A 22,341-nucleotide genomic window follows, 5' to 3' on the forward strand; every position below is an offset into this window, starting at 1 on the left:
CTGGTCCTTGGGAGGTGCCCTGTCCATGTGATGTGCCCTGGCCTTTGTAGGGGCCTGGTCCTTCGGAGGTGCCTGTTTCTTGGGAGGAGCCATGTCCGTGGGTGGTGTCCTGTCCTTTGCGGATGCCCTGTCCTTGGTCTGTGCCTTGTCCATGAGACGTGCCTTGCCCTTGTGAGTACCCTTTGGACGGATGCCTGTGTGTCCCGTGAATCTGTGCCCCCCATCACCCCTTGAGGGTCCTGTGTGTCATCTCCAGGGTAGCTGATGTCCTGTTCCGTGAAAGATTTCCCTTTCCCAGGGGGATGTTGTCTGTGGCCTCCGTTGCCTGCCATGCTGCCTGTGACATCTTCTAGTGCAATAACCGGAAAATGATGCATGTTCAGAAGTGTCACTCTCCTTTGAGACAGTAAGTGGTGTGGATGGGGGAACTGAAGTAGAACCTTGTCCATGTGACTGTTGAATGGCTGCAGACACTGTGTTGGATAAGCACTGTACTGTCCTGTGGAGACCAGCAACATCACCATGCATCCCCTCCATGAATGCTACCACCTGCCCCAACTTTCTATCGTGGTCCAGGAATGCATTTATCATGTTTGTTTGCCCTACACACAGCTGTCGCAGCAGATCAACTGCCTCATCACTAACGGCAGTTTGTATCACAGGGGCAGGGGCAGCGGTGCCTGCACCAAAGGCCACTCTGCTCCCACTACACTTGCGAGCACGAGCAGTACTTTTTGCAGTTGGTGGCAGCGTGGGCCCAGTGTGCTGTGTACCAACTGAAGGTGTAGATTGTCCACTCCCTGTGTCTACCAACAGTGCTGACTCACCACCGCTGTCTGAAGATGATAATGATGGTGTCTCCACATGTGAGTCCTCAGGGATAGTTCTGTCCCCCTCTCCGGGGCTGCTCTGTTCCATCTCAGTCATTGTTTGTGTGGTCTCTGATCCGGATGCATTGCCTCCACTTCCCTCCGTCGTTTGTCTGTCAGTGCCCTCGTCCAAAGCTGAAAGAGAGAGATACCTAAGTGCCACAGTCATTAACTGCAAATTACAAAATCCAAACTTCCTTGACTGCTGGCCAACATGTCGAACCCATCCTGCACATGAACCACCCCTCCCAGACATCCTCATGTCAAAGAATAAGTGGGCCTGTGACACATGTGCCTGAAACAAACAGGGCAAGTGTATGCAGACCACCACACATGTGATGCCATGCGACCACAGACATGAAAGACAGGTCCTGGGCCCCTGCACTACAATGCAACTGATATGTCCAGCTGGCTGACCTGGATGCTGACTCTCACTCCGCTAATCCCCCAACATGCAATAGCAGCACACCATATACACCATGGATGTCACCACTGTGTCTGACCAGCAATACATCAATGCACTCCCAAGTCACAAACCCATGTCAGTGTGCTCACCGCTAGTTTGCTGCTGCTCCCCTCTCAGCCGTGCAGGCAGGTCAGGATGTGTCACAGCTATGATACGTAGCATTAAAGGGGTCATGGTACGTCGTGCAAGCCGGCCTGATCTTGGAATCAGCCCCTGTGTCATCTCCGCCACAGTCTTGCTGAGCCTGGAGATGTCGTCCGACCGCTTGTGGCAGGGTGTGTGTCGCCAGTTGCCCACACCCACTGCCCGTACATCACGTGCTATGGCCCTCCACACGGCGGTCTGCATGGCGGGCCCCTGGACTGAATGGGCATGGGCATGGGTGGTCACCCACTGCCAGGGACGACGGTGGGTACCGCTGTCTGCATGGCAGGCCCCTGGACTGAATGCACATGGTCATGGGCGGTTACTCACCGCCGGTGGGCATGGGCATGGGCGGTTACCCACCGCCGATCCCCGGCAGTGGGTACCGTGGTCTGCATGGCGGGCCCGTGGACTGAATGGGCATGGGAATGGGTGGTGACTCACCGCCGGTGGTGGGTACCGCAGTCTGCATGGCGGGCCCCTGGACTGAATGGACATGGGCATGGGTGGTGACTCACCGCCGGTGGGCATGGGCATGGGCGGTTACCCACCGCCGGGGACCGGCAGTGGGTACGGTGGTCTGCATGGTGGGCCCCTGGACTGAATGGGCATGGTCATGGACGGTTACCCACCGGCGGTGGGTGCCACGGTCTGCATGGCGGGAGATACCAACTGCCATTTCACAATGTAGATTTAAATGTTGTGGAAAGCCTGCCCGGCCCACGCGGCATGCGTGAACCTCCATCGCGGTGCCAGAAACTGGATGCATTTGAAAGATGCACCCTAGCGGCAGCGCACGCATTACCGCGCTGGTGTATCCACGCCATGGCACCCTAGTCAACAGCCAATGGGAAACGCATTTGTGGAGGCTGAATGCAAGTTTTGAAATTGCGCCAGACGTGCACTGCCAGCGCGAGGCCAATTACTGCATGGTCAGGCACACATTCTGTGTTGGCAAGGGGACATGGGTGGCTGAGCAGGTAAATGCTACCTGCCAACACATCATGCAGTGGCGCGGGCGCTGTCCAAGGGTGTCCTTTGGCCACCATGATCATGCAACAGGGCAATGCTAACATTACAAGTTACACACCCAGACCAGTGCTGAGTGCACATGCCAGGCCAGTGCACATCTGTGACAATGTAGTGATGTGGTGGCTCACATGTGACATGGGTTGTTGGTTTACATTTACACAGTTCATTGTTACCATGGACCTGCAGAATGTGTTACATGTGTGTCTGTGCATGGTATGTGCAACGACATGTGAGGATGTGATGGATGCACTATGAATTGGTTGCTGTGTGATGTATGCCTGATGGATTGCCCTCTCATGTGTCCTTGTCCAGCCTATGCAAGTTTAGTCAGAGCTGCATGACCTCATGGACTGTGTATTCATTTATTGGCATGGTGCAGCACAAAGATTGGGGCCTGTGTGGATGCAGATCCACACATGAGGTGTATGTTGCACAATCAAGGCTGTCTGTGCTACATGTGGGAACGTGCCTTTGTGCATACACATGTCGGTGATGTCATTGTGGGGATGTCAATGTGTGGCAAGTCTACAGGTGTGCCATTGTTGTGTGTCAGGGCCAACCCACATGTAATCTGTGGTACCATCACTGGTGATGTCAGTCATTGTTGTTGCTGTGTTTTTCATGATGACAATTGTGGTACAGCTGTGTTGTGTTTACAATTGACATGTGCTACCATCCTAGGAGGGCTCCGAATGTACACCATCCATACACTGTGCTGGAGGACATTGTGGATGACGAGGTGATACACAGATTCCGCTTAGACCGTCCCACATTGCAGATCCTGGTTGCCCAACTGTAGCCCCACCTGCAGCCACGCAGGGAATATCCCGGGGCAATCACACCAACGGCCAAGGTTATGGCGGCACTTCACTTCTTCGCTACTGGCACTTTCCAGCACACAATTGGTACAGCAGGGGGGGATGTCCCAACCCATGTTTAGTGTGGTACTGCGTGATGTCCTGGCAGCCATGATGCTATTTAAGGATGAATATATCCATTTTCCTGGGGCAGCGGAATTGCCAGCTGTGAAGGTTGATTTCTACGCTCTGGGTCGGATTCCACATGTGGTGGGTGCCATTGATGGCACACATATTGGTCTAGTTCCACCACAGGCACGTGAATACATTTATCGTAATAGGAAGCATTACCACTCCATCAACGTCCAAGTGGTGTGCCAGGCCAATCAGATATACTCGCATGTGTGTGCCAGATTTCCAGGCTCAGGAAAAAAGAGGGAAAGGCTGGGTCCTGTCTCTGACCGGCTTGGACCACTCATATGAAATAAACAACCAACGATGCCGGACAGTATAGATTAATAGAAACAAATGCACACCTAGTACAATGAGTTGCTAGGCTGACAAACCATTTGTGTTTAGTCACTTGTTTTTTTATGAAAAAAGATTTTGAACAAATATTTTGGCATCAAGGGATACACCACCGCATTTACAGAGGTTCACAAATGCATTGAAAAAACCATATACAATACATTGAATCAAATCATACACATATAACAATTGTGATAACAATAAATATAGACAACTGTGCAATGCCTCAAAAAGTTACGTTTGTTGAGGCACCAATCCTGGATGAAAAAGAACAAGTGGACAGGCAAAATGACAAACTAGCCTACTTGTTTCCACCACCACTAGATACGCATTTGAATTTGTCATATGGTGCGAAAAATAGGAGGACACAAAACTATGCAACAGTGTAGAGTTGTGTAAGTTCTAGTCCTATTACGCCCTAGTAGTTCAGTATCTGGGTGGAGCAGGACGCCGACGCGTTTCGTAGCTTGCCTCCAGTGGTGTGGAGAGCATGGGACTCACGTCTGAGCATACCCATCTCACTCGGGGTGGCAAATGCAAAAACCACAGGTGATGGACAGAACGCAGAATCTCTGTACTGGGGTGAATGTATGACATTGTTCTGCATTCTGTCCATCAATCGTTGCATTTGTCACCCCGAGTGGGATGGGTATGCTCAGACGTGAGTCCCATGCTCTCCACCCCACTGGAGTCAAGCTATCCTGGCTAAAGACAGCTGATAGCCAGAAACCGGTCCTAGGATGCTTGATTCCGGTCCAGGAAAGACATGGCTTGGCAGTTCGGGCTGGACTGTTCCCATGAGGCACAGGGTCAAGGCTGATTTGCATATGGCCATGTCTGAACTGGGGTGGTGTGGAGTGCAAAAACCGATGGATTTAGGCCCAGATCTCTGTACTGGGGTGAATGTATGACATTGTTCTGCATTCTGTCCATCATTTGTTGTTTTTGCATTTGTCACCCCGAGTCGGATGGGTATGCTCAGACGTGAGTCCCATGCTCTCCACACCACTGGAGGCAAGCTATCCTGGCTGAAGACGGCTGATAGCCAGAAACCGGTCCTTGGATGCTTGATTCCGGTCCAGGAAAGACATGGCTTGGCAGTTTGGGCTGGACTGTTCCCATGAGGCACAGGGTCAAGGCTGATTTCCATATGGCCATGTCTGTACTGGGGTGGTGTGGAGTGCAAAAAAAAGATGGATTTAGGCCCAGATCTCTGTACCAGGGTGAATGTATGACATTGTTCTGCAGTCTGTCCATTAATTGTTGCTTTTGCACTTGTTCTCCCTAGGTCGCTTCATTTTCAACATGAGTACAGACAAGCATTGCTCCTTGGGCATGGTAACGTTTACATCATTGTACACCCTGTGACTTAAACAAGGAGTACACACAGACATGAGTGTTTCAAGGGTGTTTATTTACAATGGTGGCAGTGTTAGTGGAGTGCATATTTACAAGATGGGTGGGTGGGGATCATCAAGTTGAAAGTCATAGGGGATGAGAACATCGTGTAGAACCCACATTGTCGTGGAAACCCAGTACAACACATGAAAGCGATGGCCTGGCGGTGTGGGGGAGGATAGTCAGCAGAGTGAATCGCAGGCTCAAGGCATGGTGAAGTCAGCGCTGGCTCCTCGTCTGGTAGCTGGCTGGTGCTTTGCCACTAGTTCCAAACCAAACAAGCATTGGAAATGCAATAGGTCTCGCATTAGGAAAGTTTGAGCTATTGGTATTGTAAATGACACTTTTTTTTATTTATGTGTTGGTTTTGAAAGTAGCAAAATTAATAGCTTTGTCAGTTACAATGTCAATAGTTTTAACTTTTGCAAATGTGACACCTATAGCATTTGTAATGCAATGTGTGTTGTATTTACGTGACTTAGATGTATTGATATTACAAATAACAATGGCTTTTAATTTTGTAAATAATTAATACTTAAATAAAAGCTATTGTAATTTATAATGGCAATAGCTTAAACGTTTGTAAATAACTTTTGTGAAGATTATGTTCAGTGTATTTTATTGTGACGACAATCCAAGAACATTGCATTTGCACCTACACACACAGAGCCACACACATGTAGATGTGGTGGGTCTGGGGGATATGGTGGTGGTGGATGTGGTGGTGGATGTGGTGGTGGTGGTGGATGTGGTGGTGGATGTGGTGCTGGATGTGGTGGTGGTGGTGGTGGTGGATGTGGTGGTGATGGTGGTGGATGTGGGGGTGGATGTGGTGGTGGATGTGGGGGTGGTGGTGGATGTGGTGGTGGTGGTGGTGGTGGTGGTGGATGTGGTGGTGGTGGTGGAGGTGGTCGATGTGGTGTTGATGTGGTGGATGTGGTGGTTGTGGATGTGGTGAAAGTGGTGGTTGTGGACATTCCACAGAGGTCTACTTTATTTAGACGTTAATGCCCTTCCTCTGATGGAGGGGAAGACAAGTTAGAACTAACAGTTGATGATTATACCTGGTCAGGTTGAAGCTTGTTTTTACAAATTTTATATGACAGATTGTCTTACCAATCAAAAACTGAAATTGATGCATCTTTTATGTTCCCACCTTCAGCCTCCTTGTGGCCCCTGCCATTCATGATAATCCTCTGAGCACTATTAGCATAGTTCATTGCTTGTTCTCCTTCTCATTGTATTAGCTACCACTGATGAGAATATCTGGCACAGAGGACATTGAAAGAGAAGGCTTTTGGCAACGAAATAAACCATATATTTAAATCTTACAATTGATTTAAAAAAAATAATGTTTAGGTCTCACACACATGCACCTGTTGCATTTTTGTTCTATCTTCAACTTTCCCAATTTATATTTAGCATTTAATAATGTTTCAGCACTTGATCTTGTGACCGGGTCCCACCAATAAGTTTATGGACTTGGCTCCTGCAGATGGGTGACTATTAAGGACGAATGACCATGGTAAAATGTTAAAATCGGGGTAGAGATGAGCTGGGAGAATCATCTGAAAACTAGACTGAGCTTTCTGTAAATCAAAGTTCTGAAACACAACTTTTCGTACCTCAGTAACTCATGTTCCTGCATTTTAAATGTTTCTCTTAAACTATATTTCCAATGTGTGTTGTATATCTATATAGTTCTATATCCCCCTAAGGCCGGTGCACATAGACTACACACTGCTGAAGCCACCACAACGCCCCCCATCCCTGCAGTGCATTAAATGAGTAGAATAAACTAAATATGGTAAAACAGATGCACCCAATTAAAGTCTTTATATCCCTTTTTACGATAAGTCAAGCTCAGAACGAAGACTGCGGCATCCTTGTGACCGCGAGTGACGTGTGCATCATATGCCATCCCAAAATAAACAGACCACACAAGTAGAGACAGACAGGCACAGTTTAAAAGTCAGAGAAACTAGGGTACAGCGAGAGGCAGAGGCAAGTTGTGGAACAGATAGAGACGCAGTCTCAGTGGAAAAGATAGAGGCAGACAGCAGAAGAAACAAACAGGCAAAGAAAGAAAGACTCCCTGGAAAACAGATAGAGGCAGAGACTGAGGCTTGTAGAGTGGGTTGGGGGGGAGGGGCGGGGGGGGGGGGTTTGGGACACCGCTGTAGTAGAACGGCGACCTCTGTTCTGTCTCTAGAACCTCAGTGACGACGCCAATAGTTTTACACACAGCAAATGAAATGCGCATGATCTTGCTCTTCCTAATGAAAGGGGAGTTGTGCTTTTTTGGCATGAACTCCAGCGACGCCGATTTTTTGTAGGTACCATGAATAAATATGCTTAAGGAACGGTCTGCGTGCACTGTGACATACCATATGCCGCTGGCCTTCATAGCTCCCTGTTCAAAGGAGATGCTCTTTACAAATGGGCATTCCTGTTACAAAGGAAGCTGTGTGGTCTGTTTTCACAAGATAAATAAGTCACCAGTAATTTACGGCACATTTTGTTGCTTCCACCCATACCGCAGTCCAACATGGGTAACTTCTTCCATACTGAATGCCTAAAGAGTGCTGCACTCATACTCATTTATCGTTTTGTATTAGCCCCTTAACTGCGTATGTTTACTCCAAAAACGAAAAGTCTCCTCCCTTTGCACATGTAAGTGTTCCTTGCTCAATACGTTTACGTTTACAGATCAAACAAGAAACGGTGAAATAAATTAACATAGCCATCTAAAGTAAACAACGAGCATGGCGTCAGTGATGAAAGAGTCTGCACACAGAAAATGAACCAGGGCAAACAAAACACAAATGCTTCTCGCTACAGTGCAGGCTAACATAACAAGAGAACCGCTTGTTACGAAATAAATAAAAAAGTTGTACTTACACAATGGTCTCTCTCAGCATACTGCTTCTTATGCCCTGCAAGACTAAACTCCAGCACTTGTTTACTGAAAGACGACATGGTCGCTGTTATAGATTAACAATACGGACGCACGCTGCAGCCCCCTTCGAATGTGCTTTCATTGCAGTTTAAAAATGGACGTGCGCCCGTGTTAATTTGAAAGTCTGATTTTACGGAGGTCTGCATGTAATTTAAAAAATAAGCACAACAAGAGAAAGGCGTGTTCTGAAAGAAAACAAGAGAAACACCGAGCACGGCGTCAGTGTTGGCATTGCTGGGGGGTAGGGGGTAAGTGGGGATTTAAAAAAAAAATGCGACACGGCGGGCAGGGGAGGGGGCGGAGCGGGGAGAGGGAACAGACGGAGGGAAGGCAGATAAGGGGAGGGGGGAGGAGAAATGCGACACGGCGGGCAGGGGAGGGGGCGGAGCGGGGAGAGAGAACAGACGAAGGGAAGGCAGATAAGGGGAGGGGGGAGGAGAAATGCGACACGGCGGGCAGGGGAGGGGGCGAGGGGGGAGGAGAAATGCGACGTGCAGATGAGGGAACTGATGTGCACGCGCTTTTAAGCTCAATGCGCATGCGCATTGAGCTTAAAAGTCACGGGCACTGCGAGGAATCGCCACGATTCCTTGCAAGTTGGTTCAAGAGTGGATAAGCCCCCATAGTCTCGCAAGCTCGATGCGCATGCGCATCGACAGGCGAGACCTAAAAAGGGAAACGTAGAGGTACTGACAGAATCACCCTCCAAAGCAAGACTTGTTCAACCACAGAGATTCTATCAAAAAAAGTGAGAAATGACGATTTTTATTTTTAACTTATTTGGAAGTGGTACTAGGCTCTCTCTTACACATGGAAAGATGGGAGCACAGTGTGCTTGTTAAAATACCCCTCACACACTAAAAAACCGTTAGTGTCATGCTTCATCATAGGGGTCTTCCCGCCCCTATAACGGGACGGGGCGTGCTACGGCCAGACGGAATACGCGGGAGCACTTTAAGATGTGACAGAGGCTATGTGTAGGTGCATGGGTATCAGTGAGAGTGTAGGGACCTAACACTAGGTGAACAAATCAGAGTCAAGAAGGAGTACCATCACCATGTGCTAGCCTCACATCCCCTCTCACCAAAGTAACAGGTAGGAAGCCATCTTCACAGGGAGGGGTGTACCTGTTTGATGGGCCAGCACTATAATTCCCAACAGGCCACCTTCACCCACAGCCCAGCAAGATGGAGTCCCTCCACCATGTGCTAGCCTCACATCCCCTCCCAACAAAGTAACAGGTAGGTAGCCATCTTCACAGGGAGGGGTGTACCTGTTTGATGGGCTAGCACTAAAACTCCCACCAGGCCCCTTCACCCACAGCCCCGCAAGATGGAGTACCTCCACCATGTGCTAGCCTCACATCCCCTCTCACCAAAGTAACAGATAGGTAGCCATCTTCACAGGGAGGGGTGTACCTGTTTGATGGGCCAGCACTAAAACTCCCAACAGGCCCCCTTCACCCACTGCCCAGCAAGATGGAGTCCCTCCACCATGTGCTAGCCTCACATCCCCTCTCACCAAAGTAACAGGTAGGTAGCCAGCTTCACAGGGAGGGGTGTACCTGTTTGAGGGGCCAGCACTACAACTCCCAACAGGACTCTCCACCCAAAGCCCAGCAAGATGGAGTCCCTCCACCATGTGCTAGCCTCACATCCCCTCTCACCAAAGTAACAGGTAGGTAGCCATCTTCACAGGGAGGGGTGTACCTGTTTGAGGGGCCAGCACAGTATGACACCTAGCCAAGTGGCGTATGCCACCCAAACCCGTCATGATGCCCTGTACTGTGTACCACAACAATGTGATGAGTTTGTCAATCTTGTGCTGCATGATATGACATCCCAATTGTCACAACAACCAGCCTGTGCAGTACACATCAATGACTCTCTATCCTTTGTACAACAGGTGATTGTGAACTGGCAGGAAATGTCAGCAACCGGCAACACCAGGCACCCCCCTCAGACCATGGACTCTCTGGAGCAGATGACCTTGACGCCTTGGATGCTGGGGATGGAGCCAGTACAGCGGTGTCACCAGTGCCTTCATGGTCCCAGGACATTGCTGTCACCACCACCTTGACCACAACACCAACAGTGGCCTCTGCCATCGGGACGTGTACTGCCACTACCACCACCAGCACCACTGCAACAAGTCTTGCCTGTGCCACCCTCCCAGACCCATTGGACAATGAGACACCCTCCACATCCCAGGAGAGCAGGGAGAGTATCTGGGCTCGGACCCAGGTGAGGCAACAGGTTCCAGACAGGAGGGCAGGTGGCCAGCAAAATCCAACCAATTGTGGTGCCGAGGCCCTGGATGCCATCAACAGGGTTGTGGAAGTTTATGAGCGTGCACAGGCACAGGCAAGCGAAGACACACTGGAGCACCGGCAGCTGTTGCGGTCCATCGACAACAGACTGGCACAACTGGTGGACATCATGGGGCAGCAAGCAGCGTCTCAGAGGGAGCAGCCTGCAGCCTATATACCACCTCCCCCTACCCCCAGTGGCCTGCAGGATGTCATTACACAAACATCCCCTGAGGCCACAGAGAGGGATGTGGCCCCCAAGCAAGCTGCCCCCCCAGCAGTCCCCCCTCCGGCCAAAATACAGAGGGGACGTCCTAGGAAACAGCCAGCTGAAACTAGTGGCAAAGCTTGTTCAACCAAAGAGATTCTATCAAAAAAAGTGAGAAATGACGATTTTTATTTTTAACTTATTTGGAAGTGGTACTAGGCTCTCTCTTACACATGGAAAGATGGGAGCACAGTGTGCTTGTTAAAATACCCCTCACACACTAAAAAATCGTTAGTGTCATGCTTCATCATAGGGGTCTTCCCGCCCCTATAACGGGACGGGGCGTGCTACGACCAGACGGAATACGCGGGAGCACTTTAAGATGTGACAGAGGCTATGTGTAGGTGCATGGGTATCAGTGAGAGTGTAGGGACCTAACACTAGTGAGTGTGCAAAAAGTGAAAAAGAATGAAAAAAGTTTAAAAATTCCCTGGCTTAGTAGAAAAAAACAGATATCTGATCACCTGCCCCTGTCATCTGGAATATGTGGGCATGACAAGCAGGGCAGTGAAGGTCAGGATAGGCGAACACAAAAGCACTATAAAATGCAGAAAATCCAGTACGAAACTCACGAACCATTTCCTTGAAAGGAATCACAAGCCGGAGGAAATCACATGGACAGTAATAGAACTGGTCAGCAATGAAAGATTTCTGCTAGAAAAGGAACAGAGATGGGTGTTCCGCATTCAGTCACACAAAAACGGGCTGAACGACGACATACCCTGGAGCCAGCTGTAATGGAATCTTGCCCCCACTTCTTCTGATAGATTTCAGTCACTGCCTCTACATAATCTAATTTTTGATATTGGAGGGTGGAGGCCGCCACTATGAAGACTCTATGTGCAGGAATCCATTCCAAACAACAATACATTTGCTTCAGTATGAATATCATTTATATTTTGAGCATATTGCAATATACAATCGCGTTTCACATTGGGTCTTATGACAGCATCACCTTGTGTAAAATAAAAGTTGAAGTAAATAGAGATAGCGGAAAGACTACCGCTTTTACTCTCTGATCGAGCCAAAAACGCGTGGCCATCTTGAGAAGTTAACGCTCTAGTGTTACTCAGTAGGCGGCACCCACACCGATGACAACGCGGAACTGTAGGGCTTTTAATAACAAACCAGCACTCGAGCCCGGCTATCCTCGGAGGAGCACGGGGGTAGGGACAATGATTTCTTTCTCTGGCAGACATGTGAGTAATAGACTCTGACCTCGAGTCTCAAAAAACGGGTCACAGGAGCAGAGCTAGCAAACATAACCTCGCTGACTCTGAAACGATTAACACAAGGTTTTGTTCCTCATAGTAAACTGCACAGAATACCCCTCGCCTGCAAACTCATGGGGCGATGAAAAATACTGAGATAAGTATGTATTGATTTCCCTGACAAAGCCTTTGTTTGTTCTTTTCCGACATCCTGAATAATTGTTTTTTACCGATATCCTGATTAATTGTCAAAATAATATTGCGAAGGAGGTCCCCCCTTTTCCCTTTCATTTGCTAGTTCGTTGGAAATGCATGGAGTCATGATTGTTGGTGTGTGTGATGAGATGATAGTGGAACCCACAGTGTGAAACCACTATAATTGTTGATTTCCATGTAGCAATACAATGTGGTATATAACTATCTGTCTGTATTATCATTCAGATCAAAAAGAAAAAAATGCTTATTCACGCATTTATGTTGGCTTTTCTCTTCCCATTTCTTTTACAGAGACCACATCTGGTCAATTTTTTCTGCTTCACCTGGGCCAACTCATGCCCCGAAGCCCAAACAGCCAGCCTATTTTTGCTGGTTGTTTGTAGGACAGTAGGCACAACCTCATAGAACTGAGTAGTAATTAGTAGGGATCGTTATATGGTCCTGATGAGTAAGCAGTAGGGGACTGCTTACGAAACATGTCGACTAGGTAGTAGCTAATGCTCTACCCCACAACCCCTTCTTAATGTTCCCAGCTAGAGAAGTTAATAAATCTGTTTTTTTCTACTAAGCCAGGGAATTTTTAAACTTTTTTCATTCTTTTTCACTTTTTGCACACTCACTGGTGTTAGGTCCCTACACTCTCACTGATACCCATGCACCTACACATAGCCTCTGTCACATCTTAAAGTGCTCCCGCGTATTCCGTCTGGTCGTAGCACGCCCCGTCCCGTTATAGGGGTCGGGAAGACCCCTATGATGAAGCATGACACTAACGGTTTTTTAGTGTGTGAGGGGTATTTTAACAAGCACACTGTGCTCTCATCTTTCCATGTGTAAGAGAGAGCCTAGTACCACTTCCAAATAAGTTAAAAATAAAAATCGTCATTTCTCACTTTTTTTGATAGAATCTCTTTGGTTGAACAAGCTTTGCCACTAGTTTCAGCTGGCTGTTTCCTAGGACGTCCCCTCTGTATTTTGGCCGGAGGGGGGACTGCTGGGGGGGCAGCTTGCTTGGGGGCCACATCCCTCTCTGTGGCCTCAGGGGATGTTTGTGTAATGACATCCTGCAGGCCACTGGGGGTAGGGGGAGGTGGTATATAGGCTGCAGGCTGCTCCCTCTGAGACGCTGCTTGCTGTCCCATGATGTCCACCAGTTGTGCCAGTCTGTTGTCGATGGACCGCAACAGCTGCCGGTGCTCCAGTGTGTCTTCGCTTGCCTGTGCCTGTGCACGCTCATAAACTTCCACAACCCTGTTGATGGCATCCAGGGCCTCGGCACCACAATTGGTTGGATTTTGCTGGCCACCTGCCCTCCTGTCTGGAACCTGTTGCCTCACCTGGGTCCTAGCCCAGATACTCTCCCTGCTCTCCTGGGATGTGGAGGGTGTCTCATTGACCAATGGGTCTGGGAGGGTGGCACAGGCAAGACTTGTTGCAGTGGTGCTGGTGGTGGTAGTGGCAGTACACGTCCCGATGGCAGAGGCCACTGTTGGTGTTGTGGTCAAGGTGGTGGTGACAGCAATGTCCTGGGACCGTGAAGGCACTGGTGACACCGCTGTACTGGCTCCATCCCCAGCATCCACGGCGTCAAGGTCATCTGCTCCAGAGAGTCCATGGTCTGAGGGGGGTGCCTGGTGTTGCCGGTTGCTGACATTTCCTGCCAGTTCACAATCACCTGTTGTACAAAGGATAGAGAGTCATTGATGTGTACTGCACAGGCTGGTTGTTGTGACAATTGGGATGTCATATCATGCAGCACAAGATTGACAAACTCATCACATTGTTGTGGTACACAGTACTGGGCATCATGACGGGTTTGGGTGGCATACGCCACTTGGCTAGGTGTCATACTGTGCTGGCCCCTCAAACAGGTACACCCCTCCCTGTGAAGATGGCTACCTACCTGTTACTTTGGTGAGAGGGGATGTGAGGCTAGCACATGGTGGAGGGACTCCATCTTGCTGGGCTTTGGGTGGAGAGTCCTGTTGGGAGTTGTAGTGCTGGCCCCTCAAACAGGTACACCCCTCCCTGTGAAGCTGGCTACCTACCTGTTACTTTGGTGAGAGGGGATGTGAGGCTAGCACATGGTGGAGGGACTCCATCTTGCTGGGCAGTGGGTGAAGGGGGCCTGTTGGGAGTTTTAGTGCTGGCCCATCAAACAGGTACACCCCTCCCTGTGAAGATGGCTACCTATCTGTTACTTTGGTGAGAGGGGATGTGAGGCTAGCACATGGTGGAGGTACTCCATCTTGCGGGGCTGTGGGTGAAGGGGCCTGGTGGGAGTTTTAGTGCTAGCCCATCAAACAGGTACACCCCTCCCTGTGAAGATGGCTACCTACCTGTTACTTTGTTGGGAGGGGATGTGAGGCTAGCACATGGTGGAGGGACTCCATCTTGCTGGGCTGTGGGTGAAGGGGGCCTGTTGGGAGTTGTAGTGCTGGCCCCTCAAACAGGTACACCCCTCCCTGTGAAGATGGCTACCTACCTGTTACTTTGGTGAGGCTAGCACATGGTGGAGGGACTCCATCTTGCTGGGCTGTGGGTGAAGGTGGCCTGTTGGGAATTATAGTGCTGGCCCATCAAACAGGTACACCCCTCCCTGTGAAGATGGCTACCTACCTGTTACTTTGGTGAGAGGGGATGTGAGGCTAGCACATGGTGATGGTACTCCTTCTTGACTCTGATTTGTTCACCTTTGCCTTGAGGTCGTGCCACCGCCTCTGGATGTCTCTTTTGTTGCGTGGTGTGGTCCCTGATGCGTTCACTCTGGTGACTATCCTTTCCCACATTTTGGTTTTGTTGGCCAGTGTGGTCTGTTGTACAAGGTTTCCAAACAGGCTGGGTTCTACGTGTATGATCTCATCCACCATGACTTTCAGCTCACTCTCTGTGAATTTGGGCTGTTTCTTGTGGGCCATGGTGTGTGCTGTGCAGGGTGTTGGGGGTGCAGGTGTGTGGTTTGTTGTGATGGTGTTGTGGTGGATGGTGAGGTGTGTGTGTTGATGTGCAGGTTGTTGTGTGGCTATTGGTGTATGTGGTGCTGTGCTCTGCTGTGTATGTGGTGCTCTGCTCTGCTGTGTATGTGGAGCTGTGCTCTGCTGTGTGCCTGTTCCTCTCAGTTCTGCTGTGTGCCTCTTTCACTCGGTTCTGCTGTGATGCAAAGGATTGTGGGGATGGGAGGGGTTCCTTTTAGTTTAGTCTTTGTGGCTGTGTCCAAATGGGATCTTGCAGTCAGGTATGTTGTTTGTGTAGACCCTTGCCTGTCAGGTGTTCCACCATGGGGGGGTGTTTTTGATGTGGGTTATTAGGGGAGGGGTGTGTTCATGGTAGGTTTGTGTCCTGATTTGCTGGATTGCATATTGCCTTGCAGACGCCATTATTTTTGCGGTCAGACCGCCTCGGAGGATTAGCTTTGGCCCTTCCGCTGTTACTTAACAATTGTCGATGTTATTTTCCGCGACGGTCGTGGAGGGGGATTCTTTACGTTGCCCTGGCAGTGTTATCCTAATCATGCGGCCGGTCACTCTGCTGCTCTGTCCGCGGTTGGGCCTGTTACCGCGGTCACTCTGTCCATAGCGGTCGGTTTTTTCATTGGTTCCGTCCGTGGTCGGCGGACTTTGTTGACATCCGTCCGCCGCGGTCGGGTTTTGCTGGAGCGGAATCATAATTGCACCGCCGGTTTCACGACGGTGCGGTCGGACGGTCAATTCTGGCGGGACTGGCGGTCAGGAGGCTTTTCGTCCGCAATCCTAATCGGCCCCTATGTTGGTCTTCCAAGAGTTGTGCTTGAGTTTCTTTCACATAAGTATCCTTTTTCTGACTTTTTATTCGTCTTTCTTTGTGCAGCATGATAACTTTATTTTAAGGATGATAAACAGTATCTGCAAAAATAAACATATGTAAGTATTTATTAAAAACTTTAAAAAATTATTCATTTTTATTACTATACAAACACATTTCATACAAATTATAACTAAAAAATTGTAGGCCTGAAGCAGAACTGTGAAAGTTGTAAGAGCACTACATGCATAGTGCATACCAGTTTGAAGCACTCCATAACACTAAAACCTGAAGCAATCTATGAGTACATACTTATTATCTAAATGATCACAAAACTATAAGGAAAGACAGTGAGTTAATTCATAATTGGTTCACTTTTACTTTAGTAAATAGATTACTACATGGTACATAAACAGTCACTATGATTTTGGAACACTACAGATTCAGAATTTAGAGTAGTGCAGTGTTGTATGTCTAGTGTAAGGACTCTGGCTGTGGTAATGTTCTAGGGTAGCGCAGTGGTATTTGGGTAGTGTAGGAGATCGTGCTGGGTTAATGTATTAGAATTTAGGGTACTGCACTGGTGATTGCATAGTGTAGGTGATCGTACTAGGGGTAGATTTAGGGTTTAGAGTAGTGCAGTGGTCTTTGTGTAGTGTAGGGGTGTCCTGCTGGAGTAGTGTTCTAGGATAGTGCAGTCGTGATTGGGTAGCGTAGGATGTCGTGCTGAGATTGATTTAATGTTTAGGGTAGTGCAATGGTGTTTGGGTAGTGTAGGAGGTTGTACTGGGGGTAGATTTAGGGTTTACGATAGTGCAGTGGACTTTGTGTACTGTAGAGGGTCCTGCTAGGACGGTGTTCTAGGACACTGCAATGGTCTTTAATTAATGTACAGAGTCATGCTAGGGATAGTGTTTTAGAATTTAAGTGCAGTGGTGTTTGTATACTGTAGGTGGTCATGCTGAGTACTGCTTTGATGTTTAACTAGTGTAGAAGATTGTGGTGAGGTACTGTTCTAGGATAGTGCAGTGGTGTTTATGTAGTGTATGGGGTCATAATAGGGATAGTGTGTTAGAGCTTAAGGTACTGTAGTGGTGTTTGTGTGGTATATGGAGTCGTGCTGCAGTAGTGTTATACATTAGTACAGTAGTGTTTCAGTAGTGTACGGGGTTATACTGGAGTAGTGTTCTACAATAGTACAGTCGTGATTGGGTAGTGTGTGAGGTGGTGGTGAGAAAGATTAAGGGCTAGATGTAGGTAATTCCCATTTACAGACTCTTAAATACGGAATTTTACCGATTCGGTATTTAAGAGTCTGTAAATGGGAAGGGGGCAGATGTAGGTAATTTTAAAATCTGAATTACCGAATCTGTAAAATTCGGTATTTACCGATTCTGTAAATACAGAATCTGTATTTCCCATTGATTCCTATGGGCTTTGAAGCCCATAGGAATCAATGGGAAATACCGATTCTGTATTTACAGAATCGGTAAATACCGAATCCTGCAAGGGTGCAGGGGGTGTCACTTTGACACCCTCTAGCACCCCAAGTACAGGCTTATGTGCAATGTGGCACACATACATGACCTAAGGGCATGTCTGTGTGTCACATTGCACAGGTGTGAATGCACAGATGTGCATGCACACCTTAATTCGGTATTTTACCACACAATAGGATTGTGTGGTAAAATACCGACTCTTAAGAGCCTGTGGCACTGTAAACTGTGCCACCTACATTTGTAATTACAGAATCGGTATATTTACCGATTCGGTAATTTAACGAATCGGTAATTTTACCGAATCGGTAAATATACCGATTCTGTATTTTCCAGCCCCCTACATCTGAAAACTCTAATACCGGTCGGAAACGGCCGAAATCGGCCGTTTCCGACCGGTATTAGGGCTCCTACATCTGGCCCTTAATGTTTAGAGTAATGCAATGGTATTTGAGTAGTGTCCAGGGTCGTGCTGAGTAGTGTTTTATTATTCAGGGTAGTACAGCAGTGTTTATACAGTGTAGGGGGTCATACTAGGGGTAGATTTAGAGTTTAGAATACTGCACTGGTCTTTCTGTAGTATAGAGGGTCGCATTGTGGTAATGTTGTAGAAAATAAACTGGTGTTTGGGTAGTGTCGAAGGTTCTGCAGAACAATATTTAAGATTTAGGGTAGGAAAACCGCAACATTCTATTGCCAATAACTTTGGCGTAGATTGATGACTCTTCTTGAAATTTTCCAAACTTTTGGCCAGCTCAGTTTCGCTCCTTCCTTGAAAGTTTGGGAGTGATTGGTGAAGCGGGGGCCAAGAAAAAAAGGGTCCCAAAACGTGTTTTCCCCATGCAATTTCCCATAGGACCTTTAGCTACGGCTACAGCCCCAACGGCTGAACGGAATTACATCAAATTTGACAGAGAGGTAGTCCTCAGTTCCGAGTTGAGCCTTTAGCATATCTGGAGTCAATCTGTTCAGTAGTTTCTTTGAAAATTACGGTTAAAGTAATTTATATATCTATGGGAGCGAAGGATCCGCGCATTGTGCGAGGATTAGCCTCGTAGGATAAGCGCATCATCCCTATGACGCGCTGAATTCTAAGTGTCTGTCAAGCGGTTGTAAACATTCAAAATCAGCAATTGTTGGCAGCCATTTTGGACCTCGGTAGAAGCGAGTAGAAGCGAGGCTGAGGAAGTCAGTGGAATATGTGTGCAAAACGTAGGAAGGGGCAATTTTACCCTCTAGACCTGCTTAGGGGGTCACATAAGGACACATGAACTACCAAAATACTTCTCTAAGACTGAATCCTAAATGCACAGACTGTGTGATTCTAGACAACTAACAATATTCCTAATAAATACAATAGTAAGATACTATAGTAGTGTTTGGGTAGTGTAAGGGATCCTGCTGTGATAGATTTAAGCTTTAGAGAACTGAAATGGTGATTAGGTAGTATAAGGACTCATACTGGGGTAGTGTTCTAGCATAGTGCAGTGGTGTTTATGTACCATAAGAGATCATGCTAGGGATAGCGTTTCAGGCTTTAAGATAATACTGTGGTGTTTGTGTAGTGTAGGAAGTCGTGGTAGGGGAATGTTCTAGGAAATAAACTGGTGTTTGGCTAGTGTAGGAGGTTCTACTGGTGTAGATTTGAAGTTTAGGGTAGTAAAGTGGTGAATAAGTAGTGTAGGTGGTCATGCTGCAGGTAGATTAAGGGTTTACAATAGAGTAGTGGTGTTTAGGTAGTGTAGGAAATCATACTGGTGGAAGTGTCAGTGTAGGACTACATGTACTTATCTGTCGGCAAAAACATCAACTATACATTATACATATTTCAGAACTGCATTTTACTATTAATACTAAACTCATTTTAGAAACACATAACCAATGACTATTTTCTAATTCTACCAAAATGTGACAACACAATACGTTTTTAACTAATAACATATCGGAAAACACATGAAGGGCATATTATCAATCAGAGCGTTAAAATTATCGCCTTTTTAGTGACAAAAAAGGGCAGCAAAAGCAGCGATAATGGCCTTGATTATATGCCGTCAAGAATTCCAATAGAAGCCCATGTTCACACTAGAACATATGTTTCTATTAGAATTCACAAGTCCATATTATCAAGCCCATTATCGCAGCTTTAGCGGCAGTTTTCTGCCACTAAAACAATGATAATTTTCAAACGTCCTGCTTCATAATATGTCCCGAAGTACCAAAATGGTTCTCTCAGCGTGATTCCTAAATGCACAGAAGACACACTGTGGGGCATATTATCAAGAACGGCAATAACATTATCGCCGCTTTAGCGACAGGAAACTGCTGCTAAAGCGGCGATAATGGGCTTGATAATATGCCCTTGTGAATTCCCATAGCAGTCCAGCTTAACACCACAACCTGGTCTGCTATAGGAATTCACAAGAGCATACTATCAATCCCATTATCGCCGCTTTAGTGGCAGTTTCCTGCCAGTAAAGCAACGATAATTTTATTGCCGTTCTTGATAATTTCCCCTGTGTGATTCTAGACAAACAACACTATCCCTTCTATTTTACTAAAACACATTTCGTAGTCTAGAATGAGTACTACATTTTAATCTACAAATGAGTCATTTTTGCAAATAAATAAAAAATAACTGGTTTCTAAATCTACCAACACAAGAGAACAGCATAGTTATCTGTTTGCAAACACATAAAATAAACAAATGATTATCTCAGAATGCTTTCTAAACGCACACATACTCACAATAAAATTCTAGAGAAAAAATATATTCCCTTCACTTTAGCAGAACAAACATAGTACTCTAATTAAAACCAAAATACACCACATACATTCCCTCACAAATTAATAACTCACCTTTCCAATTGTTTGTAGAATAAAAAGTATGTAAGTCACACAGCAGATTTTCTTATTCAAAATCTCTGTTTTCAACACCTCTCATCAGAACCATCGAATGGCAGAGTTTCCCTCTCATTTTCAACACATATACACCTACACATCAAATCACATTCCTTACCACATTAATACAAAACCAAACACACATTTCTATTGTTTAGACATTTCAATCCTTTCCAAACGACATACATTTGAACCCCACCCCCATTCTGCGTTCTGCCTGTTACCATAGAAACACTTCATGAAACAGTTAACTGAGCACACATGTAAAAAGTTCATCGCACAATGTTACTAATCAAAACAGCAAGTGTGCTTTACTTCTCAGTGTACCAGCTTATCTTATGTAATGTTCCTTTCTATCAATTTTTGTTAAACAATAAGAATCAGGCTTTCAAAAAACAGAAACCTGCACCCTAGTTTTCAATGTAGAATATTGTCAAACAACCAATCATTTCTCTTTTTTTCTCAACTGCATCTTATCCACCATTTTACAGAAATATTACTTTTCAAACTGGCACTTCATTTACAGAGACCATCTGAGTTCAACCAGACCTCGCTTCAACATGCTTAGAGTGTGGATTGTGGGACACAGCTATATTTTCAGGAGCCAAAGGTACGCAGAACAGAAAGGAATTCATAAAGACCTAGCTTTATCAAACGTAGACATTAAGTGGATTGGACAGAGAGGGCCATTGGTGAAATCCTTTTTACATCTTCAACACCCTGACCTCATAATTGTGCACTGTGGTGGCAATGACCTAGGCACTTTGACTGGGGTAGGTCTGGAAATGCTTATCAAGGACACCTATGGAGAATTGATGTCACTTTTCCCCCAAACTGCCTTTGTATATTCTAACATATGCCAAAGGCAAAAATGTAACTGGTCCAATCAATTTTGTCCACAGATTGAGAAAGCTAGAAAACATGTGAATAAATCTGTTTCTGCTTTTCTCCGAGACTATACATTGGGGTCCATATACCTCAACAATCTGCGTTTCAATATGCATGGCATCTATAGGACAGCTGGTGTACTTTTTACAGATGAGGGAAACAGAGTCTTCCTCTTGAACTTGGGCATTTTTATTCTTAATTGCGCTGCTCGCGCTGCTTACTATCGCGCTGCCGCTTTTGTCATCTAATTGCTTGGTGCTTGTTACTGCAGCTACCAGGGACATCTGTAGGCTCACTTGCACTATAATTGTGTCCTCACTCGCATTTTGCGGGATTTTAGGATTGTGATCGTGGTGCTCCGTCCGCCATCTTGGGTGAGTGTAGAAGCTTGGGACACTCTTAGGCGCCATTTTGCTCGGGTGTGGAGGCTCTAGCAGCCGGAAGCCCGCGCGGCGTAATACTATATAGAGGTATGGCGGAACAGGCGCGCAGCGAGTGCGCGCAGCGGACGCGCCGTAGACGCGCCGGAGGTGTGCCAGAGGTAAGCCCGTTTGCGCCCGTTCGCGCAACGGGCGCGCCTAGGGCCGCCGCCTCTGGTCCCTCACATACTCCTCGCCTGGTATATTCCCGGGCTGCTCTACTCGAACTTAGACCGACTCGGACGCTGGTGCCTAAGAAGATCTCTGGTTCCTCTCCATCTCAGTCCCTGTCCTGTGGGTTGCTGAATGTGCGGTCACTGTGTAAGCACCATACAGAGATTGCATTTCTGATCGACTCATTAGGGTTGGACGTGTTGTTTCTTACTGAAACATGGACTCGGGAGGACTGCCTAGTTGAGTTGGGACTTGCATGTCCCCCAGGCTTTAAAATCATTCACACCCCTCGGCTGAAGAACAGAGGTGGTGGAATTGGTATCATCTATAGAGAAAAGCTTGGTATCTTCCAGCTCAAAATCAGGGAGGTGTTGGGTTTCGAGTTGATGGGGTTTTCCATTAGAGGTCTGGAGGGAACGCTGCTCTCAGGCGTGCTCTGCTACCGTCCACCGGGATCGGCTCCCTCTCTATCAGATTTTCTTGACCTAAC

This window comes from Lissotriton vulgaris, chromosome 8 (genome assembly GCF_964263255.1).
Source record: "Lissotriton vulgaris chromosome 8, aLisVul1.2, whole genome shotgun sequence".
In the NCBI taxonomy this organism is placed as follows: Eukaryota; Metazoa; Chordata; class Amphibia; order Caudata; family Salamandridae; genus Lissotriton; species Lissotriton vulgaris.